The sequence below is a fragment of the Lithobates pipiens genome, unplaced genomic scaffold (assembly GCF_037356315.1).
Source record: "Lithobates pipiens isolate NorthernLeopardFrog02 unplaced genomic scaffold, aLitPip1_a1.2 Scaffold_3, whole genome shotgun sequence".
Lineage (NCBI taxonomy): Eukaryota > Metazoa > Chordata > Amphibia > Anura > Ranidae > Lithobates > Lithobates pipiens.
Window position 1 is genome coordinate 32,864,937 of NW_027507790.1, and position 23,540 is coordinate 32,888,476.

At 43.7% G+C, this 23,540-nt stretch overlaps 1 long non-coding RNA gene across 3 annotated transcripts in view; it reads right to left on the minus strand.

Moving 5' to 3' along the window:
- The window catches only part of LOC143940249 (uncharacterized), a 114,916-nt gene that overhangs the window by 25,028 nt on the left and 66,348 nt on the right, over positions 1-23,540 (minus strand). For 2 of the 3 annotated variants that reach the window (XR_013263838.1, XR_013263839.1), the window contains exon 3: positions 14,689-14,754. The exons of the other annotated variant lie outside the window; for it this stretch is intronic. This is a non-coding gene — a long non-coding RNA (uncharacterized LOC143940249). The remainder of the gene's footprint in view (positions 1-14,688; positions 14,755-23,540) is intronic. 3 annotated transcript variants of the gene reach the window in all.

A 23,540-nucleotide genomic window follows, 5' to 3' on the forward strand; every position in this document is an offset into this window, starting at 1 on the left:
CTTTCTGCTGCCATTCTTTAGTCTCACCTATTTATATACCTCAAAACTATTTTAGCAGTTTCGATGAAAATGAATTGCCAATATTTTTTACAAATTAGCAAGTCAAACATCTCAAAACTTGACATACCAAGTGCAGTGTTTACATTCATCAGCTATGTTAGGTACTGGATAATTGCCAGATGGTGCCTAGAGGTCAACTGTTAACGCCAGTAAAATATCTCAATATCTAACAGAAATATTGGGGTTGATTAACCATGTTGTAAAGCGCTGCGCAAACTGTTGGCGCTATATAAAACCTGTATAATAATAATAATAATTAACTAAAGGAATAAAGAACTGTTTACTTTGCTGTTGCAAAGTGAATGTTCAGTGAGCTCTGTAAAAGAAGACAAAGCTGTGTTCAACTCAAACTATTAATTTCCACCCCGAAAATGATCAAGTATTTCACTAATCTAGACAAGGACAATGTGAAAAACATGGTATCAGGGAAGAAATTACTATGATCATGTTATCTAGTTAGGTACAGGAGAAGCCCTCTGTTTCTGCACCATAAAGGACTCATCATATAGTGTTGGAAATACTCTAAATATATATGATGGTGGTGAAAGGGTATTTTTTCTGGTTCATGAACAGATCCAAAAGAATGTGAAAGCTGAAACCTTTAACCACAGAACTTCCTTTGCAGGGAGAGAAGTAATCTGTTTCCCATTAAACAAAGCTTCCTTAACTCCTAGGATAGAGTATGCAGGCTCTGTACTGGTGGCGACTTTCCAAGAAAACATCCCTTCTGACATTTCCAGCCTGCAAAGCCTGCACAGGAATGATGCCAAGCCTCTGTCCCAAGCCTAGTAAAGCCAAACACCAAATTTCTGCTGCAGACTTTTTTTCAACAGCCATATGCTGAGAGAAATACGGGGGCTGCCATTGCTAAATGAATACTTGTTCAAAAGCAATACAACACGAGAAACGATAGATAGTCAGGAAACAAGCATTTTCAGAAGCAGGTTTGCAATAGTAGCTTCATATTTTCTTTAATAGTTACCTGTAAATACCTTGTGATTTTTTGTGCCAGCAAATTTATTTTACAATAATACTTCAATTTTGTGGTGTTTGATACCCATGGAAAGTGTCAGAACTATAGAGCCTGGGAGTATTTATTGCATGTCTTCCCCTGGCTCTATCATGGTTAGGAGCAGCTGGTCTTTAACCACTTCAATACTGGGCACTGTTACCCCCTTCCTGTCCAGGCCAATTTTCAGCTTTCAGTGCTGTCACACTTTTAATGAAAATGTTATCATTTTTTTCCACACAAATAGAGCTTTCTTTTGGTCTTATTTAACCGCTTGCCGACCAGCGCACGCCAATGTACGTTGGCACAATGGCGTGGCTGCACAAATGGTCGTACCTGTACGTTCCCTTTAAATCGTGGGCTAGTGGGCTTGCAGGTCCTGCGGACTCAGTGTCCGCCAGTGGCCTGCGATCGTGACATGGAGAGGCAGAATGGGGAGATCAGTCAGTTGGAACTAACCTTAACCACTTGCTGACCAGCTCACGCCAATATACATCAGAAGAATGGCATGGGTGCGCAAAACGACGTACACATACGTCACTCTGTCATCCATGGCTAGTGGGTGCCACCGGCTCCCAGAGATTGGGAGCAGTGATCTCTGTCATATTCTAGTGAGCTCATCCCCCCTACAGTTAGAACACAGTGTGGGAACACAGTTAACCCCTTGATGACCCCCTAGTGTTTAACCCCTTCCCTGTCAGTGTAATTTACACAGTAATCAGTGCATTTTTATAGCACCGATCGCTGTATAAATGCCAATGGTCCCAAAATAGTATCAAAAGTGTCCAATGTGTCCACCGCAATGTTGCAGTCACGATAAAAATTGCAGATCGCCGCCATTACTAATAAAAAAGAAACTATAATAAAAATGCCATAAATCTATCGCCTATTTTGTACACGCTATAACTTTTGTGCAAACCAATCAATATACACTTATTGCAATATTTTTTTACCAAAAATATGTAGAAAAATACATATCGGCCTAAACTGAGGAAGAAATTTATTTTTTTATATATTTTTTGGGGATATTTATTATAGCAAAAAGGAAAAAAATATTGCTTTTTCTTTCAAAATTGACAGTCTTTTTTTGTTTATAGAGCAAAAAATAAAAATGGCAGAGGTGGTCAAAAAGTCAAAATTAGTTCTGCTACATTTCTTTGGTAAAAGTAACCCAAAATCAGTGTATATTATTTAGTCTGTAGGAAAGTTTACAATCTATGGTATATATATCTGAAAATTGATCAATCCTGATGTATTGAGACCTTATCTAATTTCTTGAGGCCTGAAAATGGCAGGGAAGTACAAATACCCCCAAACAATTCCTTTTTGGAAAGTACACAATCCAATGTTTTTGTTTTTTTTAACAGAAGGAATGTTTATTGAAGTTTTGCAGCATTATACATGAGAACAGTATATGTGTATTACAGAAAAAAAATCTCAACAAGGATAGTGATGTCATACATATTCCCCTACAGTCTCACCAGTCCCTCACCTCTTTCAGAAAGCTCTCTACTATTTACCACACTCTCCCCTCCAGCACAACCTGTTATGGAAGACGCTTAGCTTTGTGATCAAAACCTTCATTATAAGCGCTGTGTGTCCTCATTCATGTCTGTATGCTCTCGGATAAGGGAGGTGGAGGAGAGAGGGGGGGGGGGGAGGGAACAATCCAATGTTTTTAGTAAGAGGCATGGCAAGTTTTTTAAAGTTGTAATTTTTTTGTCACAATTATTTGGAAAATGAAGAAATGTAAAAAAATAAATGTTTTTATTTACAAACTGACATATAACTGGTGTGGCAGTGATCAGGGACACAAAAAAAAGTTAAAGTGTTTGTTAACCCATGTATAAAAAACACTGCCAGCCCCTCTATTAGAGCTAGGCATAGCACATTGTGTATGTCTTTTATAAAAAAAAGAGGCCTGTAAATATCTTCAGGCCAGACACATGACTTGCGGCCACTATACATCTCTGATACATGGCTTCTGCATGAGGGCAGAGAACTCCCTCGGACATCAGCTGGGGAGGTCAGCTCAGCCCCTTCTGTGATCGGCCTAAAGATCGCTCTAAAAATATATTTACATGCCTTGTTTTTATAAAAGACTTATACAGTGTGGCATGCCTGACTATAATAGAGGGTCTGGCAGTGACCATTTGTAATTTTATATTTGTACTAATAGTGGTGGGGAGGGGTTGGAAACAGACACAGAACACGGAGCTGACAGGCAGGGAGGGAGAGAGAGGAGAGCATAGCAGGGCTGCGGATAACGAAGGAATGCACGCTGACCACGGTGGTCAAGGCTCAGCAGCTCTGATTATCATGGTTAGCACAGAGAGGGGGATACAGAAAGTTTCAGGATCAGCCAGATTTTACAGTTTAGAGAGGGGCAGATTACACAACAAAAGCACTGTGCTGTTTAATCTGCTTTAGGGTCCAGGATCTCTATTTTTTGGGGTTAAGAAACACTTACATTTTTTTTTATACAATTTTTTTTTCTTTTTTTATTATTTTGTTTTCTAACACACCATGACCAGAGCAATACAGTGTTACTATAGTAATGCTGTACTACTCTGGTGAAGTGATCAGATTTTTTATTTTTTTTACACATTATGATTGCATATACCAATGAATATTATTGGTATAAACAACTATTTTTACTGAATGAAACTAGTTCATTCAGTGTCTTTTGTTGTGATTAACTGTGAGGCTTCATGTACACGGAACATTGTTTAACCTCTTCTGAACGATTTAACTTGACAGCTAGAATCCGACATGAAACATAAAATTACCATTTAGCCACATTTACATGCTGCGTTTAGCCACGTTTGCGTTTAGGAGCATTTTAACCACTTGCCGCCCGCCCTATAGGGAATTGACGGTGGCAAAGTGGTTGCATAATCCTGATCTGACGTCATATGACGTGATCAGGATTATGAGCCGCTGCGCGCCCCCGAGGGCGCGCATCGCGGCGATCGTTGTTGCGGGGTGTCAGTCTGACACCCGGCAACTATGATCTCGGTAAAGAGTCTCCAACGGAGACTCTTTACCACGTGATCAGCCGTGTCCAATCACGGTTGATCACAGTGTAAATAGGAAGAGCCGGTGATCGGCTTTTCCTCACTCGCGTCTGTCAGACGTGAGTAGAGGAGAGCCGATCGGCTGCTCCTCTGACAGGGGGGGTCTGAGCTGATCGATTATCAGCACAGCCCCCCCAAGGATGCCCACACTGGACCACTAGGGATGCCACTAGACCACCAGGGATGTCCAACAAAAGGTAATCCTCCCTAGACCACCAGGGATGCCAGTCAGTGCCACAATGGATGCCAATCAGTGCCCATAATGGATGCCAATCAGTGCCCACAATGGGCATCACTGATTGGCATGCATTATTGTTTGGCACTGATTGGCATCCATTAGTACAGTATAACAATACAATGCCGCCTATGAGTGCCCACCTGTGCCGCCTATGAGTGCCCACCTGTGCCGCCTATCAGTGCCCACCTGTGCCGCCTATTAGTGCCCACCTGTGCTGCCTATCAGTGCCCATCCGTGCCGCCTATCAGTGCCCACACATGCCCATCTGTGCCGCCTATCCATGCCCATCTGTGCCGCCTATCCATGCCCATCTGTGCCGCCCATCCATGCCAATCCGTGCCAGCTATCAGTGGCAATTTGTGCCACCTATCAGTGCCCATCCGTGTCGCCCATCAGTGCCGCCTGTCAGTGCCCCCTATCAGTGCCACCTATCAGTGTCCATCAATGCCACCTCATCAGTGCCACTTCATTGGTGCCCATCAGTGCCGCCTTATCAGTGCCCATCAGTGTAGCCCCATCAGTGCCCATCAGTGAAGGAGAAAACGTACTTATTTACAAAGTTTTGAAACTGAAACAAAAAAAAAACATATATTTTTTTTTAAAATTTGGTATTTTTTTATTTGTAGCGCAAAAAATAAAAACTGTAGAGGTGATCAAATACCACCAAAAGAAAGCTCTATTTGTGGGAAAAAAAATGATAAAAATTTCATTTGGGTACCGTGTAGCATGACCGTGCAATTGTCATTCAAAGTGTGACAGCGCTGAAAGCTCAAAATTGGTCTGGGCAGGAAGGTGTTTAAGTGCCCGGTATTGAAGTGGTTAAAATTAAAAACATATGTAAACGAAACGCTGCTAAACGTGAGTTAATACGTCTAGCAGTGTTTACAAGCTGTTTCAGACATTTGGCACTTCAAATGCCTCTGAACATTGGTCCTGAATGTATTTTTTTGTGTTCCAAAAAATGCATCTAAACTCAATTGCCTAGAAACGACTATAAACAGCCCTATGTACATGTACTTATAAGATAACATAGAGGAGAGTTTCGGGGCAGCTGAAAAAAAATGCCCAACTGCTCCTAAACGTCCGTTTACCAGCAGCAGTGTATATGAGGCCTGATTGTTCAAAGCTAATCACATGGTACAGATGGGCTGTGATTGGCCTGTCTATACCATGTGATCACTGTGACCAATCACCGCTAGAAACACAATTATATACAATGCATGGCATGAAAGGAAGCCATCCATTGTTTACAATTGGTCACAACAATCACATGACACTGGCAGCTGGCCAGTGCAGTGATCAGTCATTGACTGTATCCCATGGACACAGCCAGTGACAGATTGTGCTGCTGCATGGCCCAGCAAGAGGCACATTCTGGGACGATCTCATATAACATTGTCCCAGAACAACAGTGCTGTGTTCATTATGACTGGTTATGAAAGACTATTTGTTACTGCATACTTCCTAACTTTTTGAGATTGAAACGAGGGACACCTATTAGCAAAAGTATGTAGGGATAGGATACACACCCCCTGCCATGCCCCCTTTAAGGAGAATTATACAAAAAAAGATTAATCAAACCCACAAGTGTGTTTTTTTATTTTTATCACTACTGTTCCGTTATACTGGCTTTTGAAATGCATCGGTTTAGAAATTGGATGAAAAGTTTAGCACTGGGATATGCTATTTGAAAGACTGAAAGTGCATTTTATATACAACTATCAAGAGATCAAGGGACACATGAAGCGGAAAGAGGGACAGAGGGACTTTGTTCTAAATCAGGGACAGTCCCTCAAAATCAGGAACAGTTGAGAGCTATGGTCCAGCACAATTTATATTCCTCATCCCCCTTCTCATTACAGCTGCTGTGGCTATATGTGCAATGGTGTTCAATAAAGCCAGTACAGGAACTCCACCAGCCCTTACCTAATTGGACATAGCCTATAGATTATATACTATAAAGGACTTTTTATGTCTTATTGCAAACAGCCCCAACCACTTTGCTCCAAGCCTTCCATCCCAGCTCCACCAACTGATGGGTGCTGGCTCTGAGTGGTCAGTGACCCTGTGACAATTATAGCACCAAAAATAAAAGTAGAGTTGCTTGCCTTCTAAGCCCATTCTTTTAGTTGTTGTGCATTACAAGGGTGATTCCCCTGCTCTACTTACATGTTTCACTAAACTAGGAGCTTAGTCATAGAGAGGATTGCAGGATAGGAAGACACTTTTATTTCAACTGAATTACATACACTTGTGCTTGTTAGAAAGCTTGTATCAGGGATCCAAACGCCAGCTATATAATCTGATAAAATAGGGACTGCTACAAATTCTTCCTTAGAAGTAAACATAACAGTAACTAGTTACAAATAAATACATTTAACAGAGTCTGCAACTAAGTATCCAAAGTATAAAACTTTGTAAACATTATTCAACTTTATAGACCGGGGTAGGCAACCCCAGGCACTGGTGTCGCAAGCGGCACAAAAAAGCCTCTTTTGCCACCACTCGACTCCCTCCCCATCAGCAGAGCAGCACAGGGAAGTATCAGTGAGACACTAATGCATTCCAATCTCAAAATTCCCCACGCCACACCTGAACTGAGGGGGAGGCACTGTGCCCCCACACATTGTAAAAGATGGGAAACATTGTTTTGTTATCTAACTTTGCTGTAGCTGCAATCATCAGCTTTTGTGATGGAGAAGAGATTGGGTGCAGTTCTGCTGGGGAGGGAGGAGGAGAAGGAGGATGACTGTCATTGGCCATTGCTAAAGCCAAATACAGTCCTGCTAGCCCCGCCCACCATCTGGAGGAAAATGACTTGCTTGGTTGCCACTACCAATCTCAGAAAGAAGGGATTTCACTGTGATTGAGAAAGTCAAAATTAGGTGACAGTTTGTGGAATTACTGTTGAGCTTCTGGGAACTTTGCTGAAATTATTCCTGAACCGTTGCGCCACTTACTAGTGAACCCCGGCACTCTGTGTTCCCTTAAGCCACAGCCAGTATTCAAAGCAATGGAAATCACATCCAACCACTTTTTCTCAGCTGCAGGGGCCCAACTTATGACCCTGCACACAGGGCCACTAATATCAGAATAGTCCCCTGACCTGAGCTCATCATTGTGTATCCATTCCAGATGCTTGCATGTGACATCACATACATCACATACATGCACGTGGGCTGGATGTGAGAGTTGGATCAGTAGGATGAGTGTGCCAGGACAGGTAGATGTGTCTCATCCCTGCTTCCTGTCACCACTCTGCATATCACAAATATCATAGATGAGAAGAGGATATAGCAGTGGGGAAAATGAGCAGGAGGGGTTCAGAGGTGGGAGAGAAGAGCAGGAGGGTACAACGGTGGGGCAGATGTGCAGAGATGTACAGTGGTGGAAGAAATGAGAAGGGGGTGTAGCCATGGGATAGAAGAGCAGGGGGGTACAGTGTTGGGTTAGATGAGCAGGGGGGTACAGTGTTGGGTTAGATGAGCAGGGGGGTTCAGTGTTGGGACAAACAAATGGCCCCCGCTCCCACCTATAGCTGGTGAGTTGAGCTATGGAATGTTCTGTTTTTGTTTTTCATGCATTTGCCCTTCCATGTGCTCCTTGTTGTGAAGGCCAGTTATAGGTGGGGGCAGGGGCCATTTGTTTGTTACTGGTGTAAATATGGTATGCTACTGCTGGGTGTCCAGTGTGCTCCTGTTCCTTTAAGGGGGGTTGAGCTGCCTCCAGGCCCACCTGCCTCTCATCTATCCATTTAACCACTTACAGACCGGACCATTTTGCTGGTCAAAGACCAGACCACTTTTTGCGATTCGGCACTGCGTCGCTTTAACTGACAATTGCATGGTCGTGCGACGTAGCTCCCAAACAAAATTGACGTCCTTTTTTTCCCACAAATAGAGCCTTCTTTTGGTGGTATTTGAGCACCTCTGCGGTTTTTATTTTTTGCGCTTTAAACAAAATAGAGCGACAATTTTGAAAAAAACGCATTATTTTTTACTTTTTGTTATAATAAATATCCCCCAAAAATATATAAAAAAACATTTTTTTCCCTCAGTTTAGGCCGATACGTATTCTTCTACATATTTTTGGTAAAAAAAATCGCAATAAGCGATTATTGATTGGTTTGCGCAAAAGTTATAGCATTTACAAAATAGGGGATAGTTTTTTTTACTAGTAATGGTGGCGATCAGCGATTTTTATTGTGACTGCGACATTATGGCGGACACATAGGACATTTTTAACACATTTTTGGGACCATTGTCAGTTATACAGCAATCACTGCTATATAAATGCAGTGATTCCTGTGTAAATGACACTGGCAGTGAAGGGGTTATCCAGTGGGTGGCAGTGTAGGGGTTAAGTGTTCCTAGGGGTGTGTTACTAACTGTGGGGGGTTGGGCTTTCATTTAGTGAACACTGATCTCTGCTCCAATCACATGGAGCAGAGATCAGCGTCACTAGTTGCTAGGAAGAATGGAGAAATGCTGTTTACAATGGCACTTCTCTATTCACCCATCCCGTGAGACGAGCAATACACAGGGTGCCATGAAGAGGTCTTGCAGCGTATGCATGTGTTTGCAAATGCATGCTAATTAAACACCTGTTTTTAATGCAGACTGTTGGACAGGTTAATTTGGTCAGTTGGTGAGTTGAGCTATGGAATGTTTTGTTTTTGTCTTTCATGGGTTCAGTGTTGGGCCAGAAAAGCAGGGGGACAGAGCAGTGGGGCAGATGTAAAAGGAGGTGTATTGGTGGGACAGATTAGCAGGGGGTTACAGTGGTGGGGCAGGAGAGCAGGGGGAACATAGGTGGGATAGATGTGCAGGAGGTACACTGGTGGGGCATATGAGAAAGTGAGTTACAGTGGTGGGGCAGATGAGCAGATGGGTTCAGTTTTAGGACACATGAGAAGGTGATTCAGTAGTGAGACAGAAGAGCATGGGGATACGGCAGTGGAGAAGATGTGCATGGAGGTACAGTTGTGGGGCAGATGAGAAAATGGGGTACATTGATGGGGCAGATGAGCAGGGGGGGTTACAGTGGTGGGACAGAAGAGCAAGCGGGTACACTGGCGGGAGAGATAAGCGGGGGGTTCAGTGGTGGGGCAGAAAAGCAGGGGGTACAGTGATGGGGTAGATGAGCAGGGGGTTACAGTGGTGGGACAGATGAGTGGGGGGGAGGTTCAGTTTTGGGCCAGATGAGAAGAGGATTACACTGGTGGGACAAATGAGCAGGGGGTTACAGCGGTGGGGCAGAGGAGCAGGGGGTACAGAGGTGGGGCAGAGGAGCAGGGGGTACAGAGGTGGGGCAGATGCGCAGAGGAGAAAGGAGGTACATCGGTGTAACACATGAGCTTGTGGAGCAAATGAGAAAGGGGGTTACAGTGGTGGGGCAGATGAGCAGAGGGGTATAGTGGTGAAACAGATTTGCAAGGAGGACAGTGATCTGAGGTGGGAAGGTGCCTACACTGAGGCTGATCTGAGGTGTGGAGTTTCAGGAATTAGGACTGATCTGAGGCGTGAGAGTGCAGGATGTTAATTTCTCACTACTAAAGTAGTTTACAGCATTTACTTTATAAAAAATCCTTTTTGTGATTGAGAGTGTGAAGTTGACATGTTTTGGTTATAAAATCGGCACACTCAATTTCTTTGAAAACATTTTTTGGCACACTGTGCTCAAAAGGTTGCCTACCCCTGCTATAGACTGAGACTAGCTGACCAGCCTCAATGATGAAAATGAAAGCTCTAGCTGCCAATTTCAGCAGCTTCTGCTGGCACTTAGATTGTTGTTCTGCAAGCTGTAAAATCTCTGCGGAGGGTGTGAGGCTTAAAGTGCAATCTCAAAAGTACCATTTAGGCAGTGTCTGGGCACTGCTGCAAAATAATCTGTGGATCTTTATGCATTTGTAGTGAACCTCGAAGAGGCCCCTCTCGAAACAGTGCCCTGTTTGCCCAATTCCACACAGCATTTGCAATCTCCTCTAAACCTGAGATCAGCCAAGCACTTGGCCTTAAAAAAACTACATATAAAAGGATAACAGGGGAAGAAGTGTTTAATGCTTGGTGAACATACCTAGGACGAGATTGCTATATGATGCTGACTTTTCACCAATTAAAAAATAGCAGGTTGGGGGCAGGAGATACAATCCAGTCCCCCTTAGTCTTAGGCCTCCTTCAAAGGGGTGTTATACAGTGTACACCATTGTGGGAACCGTGTTTGCCCCACAGACACAGCCACAGCTCCCAATTTCTGAGAAAATGTTTGACCTCTTGTTATGAGGTTAGGTATGGTATAATGAAAGTAAGTAAGATGTGGCCCAAAGTAATGGCAGACAGGTGAGAAGAATTCCTGATAGATGATGAGAAATGTTAGAATACAAAGAAATCGCAATGCTCAGTGTGGGACAAACAGAGAGCAAATGTCTGTTTTGTGGGTGCCAGAGTAAAGCCTCGTACACACGATCTGATTTTCTGATGGGAAATGTGTGATCACAGGCTGTTGGTGGAAAATCCGAATGTTTGTACGCTCCATCAGACGATTGCTGTCAGATTTTCTGCGGACAAATGTTGGATGGCAGGCTTTAAAATTTCTGTTGTCGGATTTTTCGAGTGTGTTTACACAAGCCTGTCGGACAAAAGTCCAAAGTACAAACACGCATGCTCAGAAGCGAGGACGAGCCAGAAACGGTTGCTTATGTAAACTAGCGTTCGTAATGTAGAATTAACATTCGTGACGTGGCAAATTATGAAAATCGAGTGCATATTCTCTTCTTTAATGGGATAATAATGAAGCTGCTTTGCTGGTGATACTGATGGAGTTATTGCAAACTAATTTTCAAAGGCTTTTTTTTCTAGTGATAGCAAGAATATTATTATCATGCTTGTTATTTTTTTATTTATTATTTTTTTGGTGCAAGTTACCACAACACCCTTATCCCGTAGTTTTTAAGATCAAAGATACAACTATGTTGGTGTCCCTTGTTAGTTTTACATTGTATTTTTTAAAATGTAACTGCCTACTCTACTCCCAAACTGCTGTTTGAAGTAAAACACATAGCCAAGTATTATTTACCACAATTTTTATTGTGCATTACAAAAAGAAAACAAATAAAATTGTATTTGTTTTTGTTGTTTTGTGGTTTTTGTTGTATTTGTATTTGTCTAACCTCTTAATTTGACCTGAAGCAATGGGTACAGGCTTCCACTCACTCTGATGGCAACACCCTTGACCTTGTATTCTCCTACCTTTGCCCTCCATACAACTTCTCAAATAATCCTTTTCCTCTCTCTGACCATCAACTTATTAGTTTCTCTCTCTCCCTGCCTTCCAACACCTTTCCCTCCAATCGCCTAACCATCACCCGTAGAAACTTTCGCAACTTCAACTTTTCTCTCCTCTATTCTGCTGCTGACCACCTCTATGACAAAATCTCTCCCCTGTCCTGCCCCAACCAAGCCACTTCCATCTACAATAAAACCCTGTCCTCCACCCTGGACAAGCTCGCTCCCCTCACTACACGCAGAATCAGGCCTCGACCCCTATAACCCTGGCAAACAGATGACACTAGAATTCCCAAAAAACATAGTCACACTCTTGAGCGTCTGTGGCACAAGACCAAGTCTCTCAAAGACTTCAACCAATACAAACCTGCCCTCCAAAAATACTACTCTTTCCTTCACACTGCCAAGCAGACCTATTTTACAACTCTTATTAACACCAGTCCCCCGTAAACTTTTCTCTACCTTCACCTCTCTACTTCGTCCTCCGCCGCCTCCACCCACTGACTCACTCACTGCCCAGGAGATTGCTAATCACTTCAAAAACAAGACTGATACAATCTGTGATGAAATCTCCACTCTACAGGTATCTCCCCTCGTTAAGACCCCATTACAGCAGGTACTCTTAACACCCCCCTTATTCAAAACTGCTACTACAGACAAAGTTGCTAAACTCCTTTCTAACGCCCACCTAACCACCTGCCCCCTGGATCCTATTCCCTCTCAAACACTACGGTCGCCATCTGACTCTATCCTACACTCTCTAACTCACATCTTCAATCTCTCCCTCACCTCTGGCATTTTCCCCTATGCTCTAAAATATGCACTGGTCACCCCCATACTTAAAAAGCCATCCCTGGACTCTACCAATCTTAACAACCTATGCCCTATCTCCTTGCTCCCCTTTTCCTCTAAACTCCTTGAATGCCTGGTTTACAACCAACTGAGTAACTACCTCATTAAAAAATAACCTTGATCCCCTTCAATCTGGATTTCGCAATCAACACTCCACAGAAGCTGCTCTTTTAAAACTCACAAATTACCTACTAACTGCAAAAACCAACGGACATTATTCAGTACTCCTACTTCTGGACCTTTTGGCTGCCTTTGACATGGTTGACCACCTCCTCCTCCTCAAAAAACTTTACTCCCTTGGTCTCCATGACTGTGCTCTTCAGTGGCTCTCATCCTACCTATCCCAACGCACCTTCAGTGTCACTTACAATTCCACTTCCTCCACTCCTCTTCCCTTCTCTGGTGGAGTCCCCCAAGGTTCTGTTCTTGGACCTAATTTATTTTCAATCCACACCTCTTCCCTGGGTCAGTTGATAGCCACTCACAGCTTTCAATATAATTTCTACACTGACAACACACAAATCTATCTCTCCACCCCTCAACTCACTCCATCAGTCTCCTCATGCATCACTAAATTACTAACAGACATATCTATATGGATGTCACAACACTTCCTCAAACTCAACTTGTCCAAAACTGACCTTATAATATTCCCCCCCCCCCCCCCCCCCCCCCACGTGCCTCTTCCCCTGACTTCTCTTTCAAGAGCAATGGCACAGCCATCCACCCATCCCCACATGTCAGGGTGATAGGTGTTATCCTGGACTCTGAACTCTCCTTTCGGCCCCACATCCATTCACTTTCCAAAGCTTGCCGCCACAACCTCCGAAACATCCATTTCTAACCAATGAAACCACAAAGCTCCTGATTCACTCCCTGGTTATCTCTTGCCTTGACTACTGCAACTCCCTCCTCATTGGCTTACCTTTAAATAGACTACCCCCCCCTTCAGTCCATCATGAATGCTGCTGCCAGACTCATCCACCTTACAAACTACACAGTGTCTGCTACCCCTCTCTGCCAATCCCTCCATTGGCTGCCACTTGCCCAACAAATTCAATTCAAAATACTAACACTTACTTACAAAGCCATCCACAACTCTGCCCCCAGCTACATCACTAGCCTAGTCTCAAAATACCAACCTAATCGCCCACTTCATTCCTCCCAAGACCTCCTGCTCTCTAGCTCCCGATCCTTGCCCATCCTCTGGAATTCACTACCCCAATCTGTCAGAATGTCTCCAAATTTATCCACTTTTAGGCGATCCCTGAAAACGTTCCTCTTCAGAGAAGTCTATCCTTCCTCCATCTAACAACTGCACTATTTTCTCCATGAGCTCATCCCCCACAGCTATTACCCTTTTGTATAACTTGACCCTCCCTCCTAGATTGTAAGCTCTAACAAGTAGGACCCTCTGATTCCCCATGTCTTGAATTGTATTGTATTATAATGTCTGCCCTAATGTTGTAAAGCGCTGTGTAAACTGTCGGCGCTATATAAATCCTGAATAATAATAATAATACAATTATACATGCTATATACCAATAGAATTTAACCAAAAAATGCATTCTATGCCTCCAAAAATATAGAAAATATAACAAATCAAATCATTATTCAACCCAAAAATAAAATAAAAGCCTCATGCCTGCATCCTGCTTCTTAATATAGGGGGTCAACAATGCCAAGAGTTGGAGAAAGAAGGGGTCCATCATCCGGAGATAATTCAGAAAAACATCTGGATTATTCTCCTGGAGTTTCCGCAGTAAAGGCATATGACATAATTGATCACAATTAATAAAGCAACCAATTTTTGGTCCAAGAAATCCTCCTCCTTCTGTTCCTAGACTGGACTTGGGTCAAAGCAATAACTCCAAGGTCAATAATAAATAACATGTTATCTCCAACATAGCTTCCTCTTTTTCGGCTCGCAGTACATCTAGTACTTCACTACATTTGTGTTTGTTGGCGGACAATTGTGTACCGTTTGTATGCAAGACAAAATCCAGGCACACGCCTTCGGACAAAAGTCCAATGTTTTGTCTGCGGAAAATCCAATTGTGTGTACGAGGCTTTAGAGACATTGTTGGCTCACATGTATTCTAGTTTTCACCCACTAATGGAAGTCAGTCATGTGCAAAGAAAAAAAAACAAAAAAACAAAGAGACATACTTGGAAATGATTAAAGGGTGAGGCGTCTGTCTTGCTGGTGTCTTTTACATGAAGTTTTCATTTTACCTATGAGGGCGAGAATGTATAGAATGTATTCACACTTGAACTGAGCATATTTGGTCATTTTAAAGACAGTTTTTTTAAAAACATTTGTACATGTGTTTTTGCTAATTTTTTGCGGGAATCTGAGGCGGGAGTGTTTTTTTTTTCTTAAATTCTTTTTAGCCAATGGGAAGCTAGTTACTAGAGAATAAAAACACATGATTAGGACATTTTTGCCCAAGTTCGTGCATTTTCAGGTGCTCCCATTAAAGCCTATTGGGGCCAAAAATGCCTGAAGCTTAAAGCTTGTAGCTCGAAAGAAGCCCATGTACTTTTTTGAGCTACAAGCTTCAAGTGGCACTATGCTCAAGTATGAACATTCACACCTGCACATAGCCTGACAACTAGTCCTCTGCTTTACTACTACTGCAATGAGCAGTGTGTGTCTCCACATCTAATGCCATGTACACACGACCGGAACGTTTCAACAGCAAAGTTTCGACAGAACGAATCCGTTGGAAAATTCGATCGTTTGTGGGCTTCATCGGACATTTTCTGTAGAAAAATCTGAGAGACTTTAGAAATAGAACATGTTTCAAATCTTTCCGCCGGACCCAGTTCCTATCGAGAAAACTGCTCGTCTGTATGCTGGTCCAATGGACCAACAACGGCGCAAGGGCAGCTATTCTCTACTGACTATTGAACTTCCTTTTTCTAGTCCCGTTGTACGTCATCGAGTTAAACAATCGGACTTTGGTGTAATCGTGTGTAGGCAAGTCCGTTTCAGCGAAACTCAGTTGGAACTCCATCGAAAAAAGTCCGTCAGAGTTCATTGCGACGGAAAGTCCGGTCGTGTGTACACGGCATAACAGTGGACTTCAGAAGGGAAGAAAGAGGTGCAGACATAGATCTTTATACCAGGTCTAAAGCGAATACAACTTCACCTTGATTAATAAGCTAATAGAACATTATCTTCTGTAAATAATGATGACGTGGAATGTACAGTTACCATCAGTGAAATAAATTCTTTATTGCTTGCTATGAGTGACTACAGTTTACAGATTTTCAATGCTCTGTATGCTGCCCGGTAAAATTAGCCAAGCGACTAATGAATAATAGCACTAAAAAAATGTTGCTAGCAACCAGAACTGTTAACATTTTCATGAAAATACAAAATACAATAACATCTGGTTGGCTTCATGCAGGTGAAACTTGTACGATCTGAACAATAGGGCTGGGTCACCCTCTGTCTATTTAACGTGGCAGGGTTGTGTGAACTACAGGAGTAACTGTACAAATTGACAAATATCTTTGCAGATGAAACAGTTTATATATAAGTATTTCAATTTTGTGTTTACTTGTATGACTATAGTTCAGCTTTGATGTCATAATAGAAAGCCAAATACTGAGCACTTGCTGGGAGCTATAGAAAGCAACATCAGTGGAAGCACAGGCTGGCGGACTGAAAAGGGTTCCTGTAGGCTATATTAGGAAAGGACATGACCGCTGCTATTTATCATTCCAAACATTAGGGGGCATCATGATCTGGAAATACTGTGTCATTTAATATGGGTTTGGATGCTTTCGGTAGGAATAATACAGTGCATTGTTAATAGCCATTAAATCTCTGTTTATATAAATGTGTTTTGGCATGTGACATGTTTGGAATGATAGCATTTTTCATTGTGAGAAATTGGATGCATTCTCATGAGAATTTACTTCTCACTAGAGATCTAGGGTTTAAGTTAGAGGTTAGGTTGAGATTAAAGAGGTTGTAAAGTCTAGTTTTTATAAAAAAACAAAAAACAAACATGTTGTACTTACCTCCTCTGTGCAAAGGTTTGGCCCTGATCCTCCTCTTCTGGGGTCCCTCTATGGCACTCCTGGCTCCTCCTCTTCTCAAGTGCCCCAACGGAAAAGCGCTTTCCCTAGGGGCACTCGTGTGGGCACGCTCCTGTGTCCTGCTGCTGCATCCATTGACACAGACAGCAGGACCCAGCTCCGCCGCCGACTCATGCGTCATTGCATTTGATTGACAGCAGTGAGAGCCAATGGCTCCTGCTGCTATCAATCTATCCAATGAGGACCCAAGACACTGGCTGGAACTGGTGTGCTCGTTCCCGCCGCTGGAAAGACTGGGTTCAGGTAAGTAAGAGGGGGGGCTCTGGGGGGGGGTGCTGCACCACAAGGGTTTACAACCCCTTTAAGAGTTGAAGTGGTTGTAAAGCTTTACATATACCCAGTGAAATGACTAGCCTCAGGTGCTACACAGTGATAATACACATCCTCTTACATAAGTTGTACGTGTTTGCACGTGTTTTTCTACAGCCATTTCTTCTGTAGTTCACAGATCAAAGGATTTTTCTCAGTTCTAGCAGGGACGTGAATATGACATCACAAACATTGGAGAGCAGAAAGAGAACAGTTCCCTAATATTTGACAGCTGATTGGAGGGAAGGGATTCACCCCTTCTATGCTGGCTTACAAAAACTGTCAGAAGTGACTTATGCAGACAGCAGAGACAGTAGAGACCAAAGAGGAGCCACACTGCTTGAATTCAGGGTATTACACGCTATAGTGGGATGTGCTTTGTTTATTTTTTTATGTCTAAAGTTTGCAGCCACTTTAAGTTAATGGGTTAGGTTGAGATTTAGGGTGGAGATTTAGGGTGGGTTAGGAGGGAACGGAAAGACCATTACTTTTTTCAGGTGTGATTAGAGCCCAAAGCACTAAAACACCATATGGCCAAATGTTTTGTTGATTATCATACCTATGTATAAGCTGGTGGAAATCCAAGCGCAAAACCCTGGAAATTAATATAGAGTTGCTACCCCTTTACAGCTTTATCAACCCCTGCTCTTCAGGTATGGTTTTCCACAAGATTATGGGGTGATTACATCAAAAGAGCCACACAAATTCTTCCATATCGAACCCATGAACCATGTCTTTGTGGTCCTGGCTTTGTGCACAGTCATGCTGAAACAAATGTTGCCACAAGGTTGGAGCTACACCATCTTCTAAAATTTATTTGTATACTGTTGCAATTACAGTATTATTCTCTGGAAACACCTGAAGGCAATAATTTGGAGGTGTCCACACACTTGGTCATAAACTGTTAAACAAATTTCAATTAAAATAAAACTATCTTTATTCTTTTCTTCTTCTTTTTTTTTATTTCCCAGAGGACAAAGCCACTCTCAAACCCTATATACTTAATACAGGCTTTCTGAGGCTGTGAGAAATTAATAAATCATTTTGTGGCTCCTCAACTAAAACCAGATAAAAAAGCGAAGGTTTGTAGTTCTGCAAAGTAAAGCCAGAGTCTAACTCCCCAGGGGACAAAGTGTAAATAACACTTGTTCCTGTTCGAATTGGTGTCCCTATTGTCCCCTAAACACACATCCTAATGCTGGCTGTAGCTCCCATGTTGAAGACCACACTATGGGTGTTCCCGCTGTGCGGAGGTAATATCAGAACATAGCTCGAACCCTCTAAGCTAAGTTATCTGCCACTATTATGAATGAACACTCAGCACTGCTTGATTCATAATACATAATAGTAAAAGATCATTTAGAGCTTCGGGTTTGTGTATAGTATCTGTCAATGCCCTATAGGTGTACATGCAGTAACAGATACATTAAACACAGCTGGAACTCTCAGTGATCTTTAACTATTATGAATGAACAAGCAGCACTGAAGATTTAGCCATGATAGTGATTAGCACTGCAGCTTTGTGTGTCTATCGGCAGGTGCCTTTACACATACATAGCCTGGCCAAAGGGTGACACAGCTCCGCAGCATTGTGTAAGCTTCACTTAGCAATGTTGGGACATGTATAATACAGCTTGGCTGTGCTGATCGCTCATTCATAAAATGGAAAAATTGCTCAACACTGCAGCAATGTGTCATCCATTGGCCAAGCTGTATATGTGTATAATCAGCCACTGCTAGACACACAGCATAGAAGGCTGTGATATTTCTTTTTCCTTTTTTTGGTAATGGCAGCACTGTTCTCCAGATTGGCCCCTGAAACCAGAGCTGTCAATCACACATCCATCTCCTTTCTAGTGGCATTGACAGACAAGGAAGACATCTGTCTGACCATGCTGCTTAGAAACTAAAGCCAGCCATAGACAGCTATAATCATGTATGGGTAGGCTGATTGTACCCAAGTTGATCGATCGATTAGCTTGGGTACAACCATCCTGTCAGATTTTTCATGCGATTATTGCCAGCAGCTATAGCCATTAGCAATATACAAAAAAAGGAGAGAGTCGCCCTGGGACTTTAAATGAGGTGGTCACAGTTAGCCCCTGTTCCTTCATCTGGATTCCCTGCACATTTTCATTTCATTTAAGACACTGTTTTTCACACAATTCTTTTCTTACTATAGGGGTTGATCTCCCAGATAAACACATTATTTCAGGATCTACGTTCTTATCCATGGCCTCTATGTCTGCTCTATTATTGGATCAGGTCAGTTCACATATGTTTCTATACAAATACTTGTACAACTTTTGTCTACTCTGCTTATTTAGTAACGCTTGACCTATATACTTATGTTAGAGTATACAGTACATGCTCTCATACAAAAATATTATTATACTATACAACTTGATTTTCATCTTACTAAATTTGGCAAATCATTGAGACATATACATCTATGTTTACAACTGATTTTTAATCTATCAAGTTACATACTGAGACAATTAGGACCATTCACCTTCACCTATGTCATGTCTGCTGCCTGTCATCCCCCTGGGGGGTGTCCATCTTCTCCCCCTCAGCTCTCGTGCCATACTCTGACTGCTGCCATCTATTTGGGGGTTCAGCGATGGAAACTCCGGTTTCGTACATTGGTAAGTATTGGGCCGTTTTTGCTCTGGCCCATACTGCCATTGTTCTTACATTTACCACTGTGACACATCTTTTTGTCTATCTAGATACATCTCATCTGCATCCACCCCTGATGAGCGAGCAATGATCACGCGCATTGGGTTTTTTGATGCGTGCATTTGTATATTTTGTATATACTGCATTGTATAATGTTTATATCAACTTTATTTATTCTCTTCATTATATGTAAATCCATTGGCTGAACAAATATGCTATATCATCCATGTATGTACATTAATTTTAATAAACATTTATACTGTTATTACTTTTGCTACTCAGTGGTTAACTGTTACCACCTCATTTAAAGTTCCAGTGCAGCTCCCTCCTTTTTTTGTATATGTATATAGGGATGGAGGTGTATCACTGGTGACTGCAGACCTTTTATTTTATTTAGCCACTGGCAATAATCAAAGCCGGGAGAACACAACAAAACCCACAACAGTAAAATCAGTCTGTATATGCAACAAAGCATGCTTGTTATACTTATGCCACGTACACACGTAGCAGACTATCCGGCGGACTTAGTCTTGCAGACTTTCCGCCGGACTGTACACCGGACTTTCCGAAAGAGCTACTTGCCCACACACGGCACTTTTTCAGCGGACTAATGCGGCGGACTATCTGCCATACTTTTGAAATGAATGGACTCGCCCACACACGCGGAGGAAAGTCCGCTCATTTTGAGTGCGTCTCCAGGTAGCAGGGGCCAGAGAAGGATGCGTCGGTGGCCCCGTCACCTGGTATGGACTTAAAGGGGAATCCATACGCCAAAAAATCGGCGTGGGGGTCCCCCCAGGTCCATATCAGACCCTTATCCGAGCACGCTACCGGGCCGGCCAGGAAAGGGGGTGGGGACGAGTGAGCGCCCCCCCTCCTGAACTGTACCAGGCCGCGTGCCCTCAACATGGGGGGTGCCTTGGGGAAGGGGGGCCGCGTGGCCCCCCCCACCCCAAAGCACCTTGTCTTCTGCTCTTTTGCTAGCTCTTTCACTAGAGGAGGAGCCCGGCTTTCTTCTTCGCCACCGCCGCCCTCTTCTTCCGACTTCGGGGGTCTTGTCCCCCTCTTCGGTTCTTCTTGCCGGGCCACCGCGCCTTCTTCTAGCTCTTTTACAAGCGGTCTTCTGTCGCCGCTGTCTTCTGGCCTTCTGTTCTTCTCTTCTGGAGATGTTGCCTCGTCGCTCTCTCCGGTCACAATGACAGGGACGTGGCGTGCAGCGACTTATATAGGGACATCACCGGATGATGTCCCGGCCCATTATGATGTCACAGTCCCAGAGGATGAAGTCGGAAGAAGAGGGCGTCAGCTGCGAAGAAGAAAGCCGGGCTCCTCTGCTAGTGAAAGAGCTAGCAAAAGAGCAGAAGATAGCGGAGGAGTCTGGCGAGAAGACCCCCGAAGACGGAAGAAGACCCCCGGAGCTGTGTAATAAACTATTTTAAACTTTGTGTGTTGTGTTTTTTTTTTTTTTGTTTTTTTCACAGGTGAATGGGTAGGGGTACATTGTACCCCATACTCATTCACATAGGGTGGGGGGCTGGTATCCGGGAGCCCCCTTATTAAAGGGGGCTCCCGGATTCCGATAAGCCCCCCGCCCGCAGACCCTGACAACCAACGGCCAGGGTTGTCGGGAAGAGGCCCTTGTCCTCATCAACATGGGGACAAGGTGCTTTGGGGTGGGGGGGCCGCGTGGCCCCCCTTCCCCAAGCCACCCCCCATGTTGAGGGCACGCGGCCTGGTACGGTTCAGGAAGGGGGGGGTGCTCGCTCGTCCCCACCCCCTTTCCTGGCGTGCTCAGATAAGGGTCTAATATGGACCTGGGGGGACCCCCACGCCGATTTTTTGGCGTAGGGATTCCCCTTTAGGTCCATACCAGGTGATGGGGCCAGCGACGCCTCCTTCGCTGGCCCCGGCTACCTGGAGACGCACTCAAAATGAGCGGACTTTTCTCCGGGCGGGAAAAGTCCATTCATTTCAAAAGTACGGCGGACTGGCACACACACGGCCGGATTGTCCGCCGAAATGCGAGTCCGGCGGACAGATTGGAGTGCAAAAATACTTTCTTAGTCCGCCGGACTTTTGGGTAAAAAAGTCCGCCAGAGCCCACACGCGGCGGGATTGTCCGGCGGACTTGAGTCCGCCGGACTTTTCCACTGGATTGTTTGATCGTGTGTACGAGGCATTACTGTGGAACTTAAGGGGTTTATCCTCTGCATTGTGTAGAAAAGCTGTTTGATCCTGTCTTCTCTTAACCTCCCCTTCTTTCACTTCTATTTGCTGATAGAACAGTCTTAGGGTACTCTGCATATGCTCAGTTTGGTGTGTATTGCTAGAGAGGATTTTTTTTTTCTGGGAGAGTGCATGTGATCTACACAGGGCCAATCAGCACTGTCCAGACAGAGGGTTAGTTGTCCTGCAGCCTCATAGGACAGTCAGAGTAAAATGAAAACTCCTCCATCGAGCTTTAACCAGACACTGATAGAAGTCATAAGACTGCTATATGCTACTAATGAGAAAAGGTATTTATCAGTTTATATTTACTAAAATAATTGCATTTCCATGTCCTGTGTACTGTGGGAGACCGGATATAGTGAATGCAGGGTCATAGGCTTTAGTAACACTTTAATGATAGATCTTCTTAAGTGTATGTTTAATAGTTACTGGTGCCAAATGTGTGCTAAAACTTCTGGTGCTGAAACACTTCTGTTCACAGAATATATTCAAATTTTCAGAAGTTAAATCTGATGTACCCAAATACATGCATTTCCTTATGGAAATAACACCTTTAAAGCAATGCCTAAGCAGAGCTATGAGTGGGGGGAGAAAAGTAAAACTATGACATCACAGGAGGTGTCATCAAGATCCCTAGTCATAACTTTCCCTCTCTTTGGATATTTTGTTTAGCTGTCAGTATAGATTTATTGCCCTCAGACCTCCCACTACTGTCCAGCCAATCTGACATGAACCTTGTATGCCTAATGCAGGCTTCCTTAGGCTGTGAGAAATGAAGAAATCTAAATCTAAAGGATGTTTGTTTGAAGGGTGTTGGCTCCAACTTGTCTTGCATACACACGGTCACACAAATGTTGGCCAACAATTACGAACGTAGTGGCGTACAAGATATACGGTGAGCCAAAAAAAAGGAAGTTCAATAGTCATGTGATATCTCCATTACGAACGCTAGTTTTACAAGACCGAGAGCTTCAGGCTCATCCTTGATTCCGAGCATGTGTGTTTGTACTTTGGACTTTTGTGCGACGGACTTGTGTACACACAATCGGAAAGTCCGACAACACACATTTGTTGGCGGAAAATTTGAGAACATGCTAGCCAACATTTGTTGTCGGAAAGTCCGACAACAAATGTCCGATGGAGCATACACACGGTCGGACTTACCGCCAACAAGCTCACATCCAATATCCAACAAATCCAATCGTGTGTACGCGGTATTAATGTTTCCCCTCAAGTAAACCTTATAAAAAGCTAAGGTTTATAGTTCTGCAAGGTTAAGCCAGCTGCCTGTATAGGTCAGCCGTTGGTGCCGGGGTGTGACTACGAAGGGGGGAGGAGCTAGAGCAGACATCTGCTTCAGACACCTTGAAGCCGTATGAGAGAGAAGGTGATTGCGCCCCCCCCCCGTAACCTGGATAGGAGGAGCAGTGGGGGCATCTGCATATAGAAGAATCATTCTTTCCATCTTCCTCCTGCAGTCTCTGAATGCCTGCAAGAGTGAGAGTAGAGGCAGGCATTCCAAGACTGCAGGAGTGAGATGGAGAGAATGATTCTTCTAAGTGCAGCTGCCACCACTGCGCCTCCTATCCTTCTTTTGCTGCCCCCCCTATGCTCTCCACCCCACCCTTACTCTTTGCCCCCTTGTGCTCTCCACCTCCCCCCATGCTCTCCAGCTCCCCAGTGCTCTC